Source organism: Pinus tabuliformis, chromosome 5_2 (assembly GCF_031772625.1).
Source record: "Pinus tabuliformis cultivar Carrire ecotype Pingquan chromosome 5_2, CPIR1, whole genome shotgun sequence".
NCBI classification, from domain to species: Eukaryota; Viridiplantae; Streptophyta; class Pinopsida; order Pinales; family Pinaceae; genus Pinus; species Pinus tabuliformis.
The window spans coordinates 1,058,904,214-1,058,908,539 of record NC_142306.1 but is presented as its reverse complement, the minus strand read 5'-3'; positions in this window follow the sequence as shown (position 1 = coordinate 1,058,908,539).

Sequence of the window (4,326 nt, the reverse complement as noted above, 5' to 3'; positions counted from 1 at the left end):
GCACTTGTAATGCCTGCAACTGCACTTTGAGCACCCCCAACACAATTGTTTTCTCTGTCATCAATTCTTCGAAAGCATCCTGGGTGGCATTGCGAATTGGTTCGCCCATGTCAACAAGGTCTCCCTCAGAGATCTTTGTTGCCTTTGTCTTTTTCCGTGTGGTTGGCTTCTCCTAGACGTGCGACCTATTGATTTGGGTCGATTTTGGTGTAGGGTCCGTGCGTTCCTCTGTCTCAGCCTCCCCTTGTATGTCTTACTCCGTGGACATTTCCTAGCCTTCCTCGCTCTCTTCGGTGGCCGCAGCTGTGGTTTCTTCCGTCTGCGCTATCGCTGCTGCCTCAGTCGCCTTCTGTTGCGTGGCTGCTTCCTGTTCCTGGTGCTTTCTCTCCGCCAGCTTTGCGATTCGCAGCTTGGTTTCCTTTTTCCACTGCTGTGCTGCGATCTTTTCTAGTTCTGCCAAGTCTGGAGTGTGCCACTCTGGAGACCATGATGCCATCACATCGAAGATTGCATCATTCATTGTAATGAACGGAAGCTTCACCCACGTTCGGGCTGGATCCTTTCACGCCCGGATATACAGATTATGCATATCTGCCTTGAACTCTGCCATGCTTTGCAAACTGTTATATACTGTAGGGGACAAGCGTGGCCTACAGTTGATCCATGTTCGGATGCTTGCCTCCATGAACACCTAGAACACCTTTATCTCGCGAATCCTCGTCGCGTCTTTCGTAGCCCAGAGTGAGGCGTACCTCACGACCTCGGGCAAGTTCCTCTCAATGGTGGGAAACTGGCTGTCCTTTGGCAGCTCCCCGGCAACCAACAAGATGGATAAGAGAAACCACGTGTAGTGGAAGGTCTTACCCTACTCCTGGGCCTCCCTACAATTTTTCAAAAACTCATCGCAGAGAAACTGCGCCCAGTTGAACTGGACCCCCTCTGCGCATTGCTCTGCCAACGCAATTACAGATGCTGGCACTTTGTCTGCACAACATTTCCTTATTATCTTGCTAGCCAGTAGCTGGGTGGCTATGCACACCCCTTGGTCCTTGATGCTCGCTATTACATACCCTCGCTTCCTCTTCTCCAGCTTATATTTGGCCTTCATAGCTTCTGCGAGGGCCAAGTCGTTGCTCTTTCCTGCTATGGCTGCGGGATTGTTTCCTTTGATGGGCAGCCAAGAAATCTGGTGAATTAAATCGGCCGTGATGGGAATTGGCTCCTCCAGCCAGAGATACCCATCATGTACTAGGCACAACAGCTACCGGATGACAAAAATTGTGATGGGCGCGTGGTGGTAGTGGGGTATCCACCGCAGATGGAGTAACCCAGCCTTCTCCACACCACGTAACCATTTTTGCTACAGTAATTTCTCTGCGGCCAACTGTGGGAACTTCTCACTGTCCACGAGGTCCCAGTATTTGAACTTTATATTAGGTACCCGTCCCATCGACGGACCTTCAAACCTTATTTCATCTAGAAGGGGCGGGGTTTGGAGCGCACTCTTCGTGGCCTCCAGGTCCTTTGGTATCTTGGCTGTCCCCTTCAACGGGGGGATGTAGGGGGGTAACTTTATCTCTAAAGGTACTTGGGAGACATTCTCTGCCTCACCGTCCTGTGCTTCAATTTGGGAAATCAGGGCTTGCAAATCTTCCTCCTCCTCCTCTGTTTCAAAGGTGACGACTTTTCCCTTCTCTGCCATTGAAAATTTACTAAATTGTGGGTTCCGTAGTGATACCCGGACTGGCCCCATTGTCTGCTTGTCTTTCTGTGGTCGCGGCATGCGTTTGGACTTTGGAACCTCTGGTGCAGCTACAGCCTCTCCCGGCTCCTCCTGGATAACACGGGACTCTGGGTAACTTACGCGAATCACACTCTGGTTCTCGCAGCTGTCATTGTGTCTACACTGGATCTGTTCGGTCACGTACTTATGGGTGGCAAGGTTTCTTGGTGCTCAATGCTCTGTACTGGCTCAAATATTAAACAACCAAGTGTTGCCTGAAGGCTGCCCCAAGGGATTTTATAGTATCATTTGAATTTGAATTCAACCATTTCTTCCACTTTTGAGTCATTAATACCTTCTTGGCGGCATATTGTCCCGAATCTAGCCCTTAATTCCTATCTTAATGGCCCGCCGCCCGCTCTCTTTTGCCTTAAATTGGACCTCTTTTCATGAACAATGACATCAATGGTGGTCCACGCACAAGGAGATTAGCCAAAAAAATCCCAACAGTCACTTCCTAGTCTACCATATGTCCCTCTTGTTCACTTCCTCATGTTTTGAAGAGGGAAACCTTCAACCTTGAAAGGGAGGTCTCACCCCGCATAAAAGGGAGAACCTCAACCTGAAAAGGGAGGTCTCAACCTGTGATGGTTTAAGGATGACCACCAACTCTAGAATGCTTAATGAAATTCTTGGAACTCTTCCAAAACTAGCAAGAAGCTGAAGTCTTCTGCTAGAGGAAGTGTTCCCAATTCTTTGAAGAGATGTCTCAACCTCACATAGATGGTTTTAGGTTGATCATCAACTGAAGGCATGCTTAGGGGCATCTTTGTCTCTGGCTACAACTCTGAATTTGGTATGGAAGGTTGTGTCTCAAGCTCGCTTGATGTGGCTTTGAAGCTTGTAGATGACCATCACTTCCCCCCTGTCAGATACAAGGTGAGATGATGGGGAAAAATCATCTGCAAGATTATTCAATACTCTAGAACAAGTTCTGACATATGACTGAAATATCTTCTTGGTTGTTGAAGCCCATTGCAAAGAAGTGATCCATCCAAGATGAATCTTTGTTCTTGCAGGAGGCTTGTTTTTGAAGCATCTATGTGAAGAATGAGTGGTTTTATGACAACGCTGTTAGGCGGATAAATTACTCTTGCTGACAAGAGCAATCTTCCTACATCCTAAATGGAAACTAGAAACAAACATACACTCAAGCTAATTCCTTTCTTGAATCTATCTTTCCTTTAATCATAAGATAATAAGGTGAGAAGTTAAAATTCATACCTTATTACAACATGCTTGATGAAGATCCCTCTTTGTGCTTCATTGTAGCTTCTCCATGCTTGAATCTAGACCTGCACACATGGAAACAACAAAGGATCAAAGGCATATGCAGCATAAATGATTCAATAATTCAAACTAGTGATCAAGGAGACTAGTAACAAACATCATTCCAATGGAAAAATATAAATAACATCATTCCAATGGACAAATATTAATAACATAAACCATCCATGGAATTGATCAATTAATCCATTAAACAATGAAGTGAGAAGAAATGCTTGTTTGTATTAATTTCAGAAACATAAAGGAGCTACAAAACCTGTGCCTTGATGTTGTGAAGCTCCTCCCATTGATCTCAATCCTCTCCAAGAATGATAAGCTCTCCAACTTTATTACTCTAGCATAAACTTACTCTCAGCAACCTCCCTCAATTCCCCCACCTATGACTTTATTTATAGACCATAAGGAAGTAGTTTGAGATCTTTAGTCTAAGGATGAGATCCACTAAAAATAGGGATGAGGGCTCCTTGAAGAATGGGAATTAGTTCCATAAAAAATGAGGTTAGGCTCGAATAAAAATGAGTTCGATGCTTTCTATTGGGAATGATTCACCCAACAATGCTTCTAGATCTTACTTTTTATTTTTAATTTTTATTGATTGACATGTGTAAGTTTTGTTTAGAAGCAGAGCGCAGATCTGCACAGTTTTGCAGTGGAAGAAACCGCGCATGTGCAATTTTTCTTCAGCAAAACTGTGCATGTGCAATTTTTCTTCAGCAAAACTGTGCAGATGCTAAAAAGCAAGGATTTGTACCAGGAGATCCAGAATTTCTACTTTATTCAAGGTATATAAGTTGTTGACTTGCAAGGGAGTGCTTCATGACACTTGGGTGGATGGTGAGAGATCCAGTTTTGATGATTATTTGTCATGGTGACAAAATGAAGTGTAACATATTGCCCCCGAAAGTGTGAAGTCAAAAAATTTTGAGGACTAAAGTATCTTATCATATCAAGGATTGGATCAAATATCATGGTTGGAAATTGATCAGGTGCTCAGTATTTAGCTCAAAAATCAAAGTTCTTAGATTGGCTTGAAAGCTGTACGATTGCGTTCGTCTCTTCAAGACGATCGCAATGCAATTTGTTTCACTGAATACATAATCTAGATGAAGGAGAAAAGACCTATTGTTCGTTTTCCTAAATAGCTAAAAAAATTGCAAAATAGGACAGAATGATGACATGGAAGTCTAGTCATAATTCCAGTCAGCAAGGGGAATCTTCTTCAGTTTTCGCCCAATGGGGCTGTGACAAGTGTCACT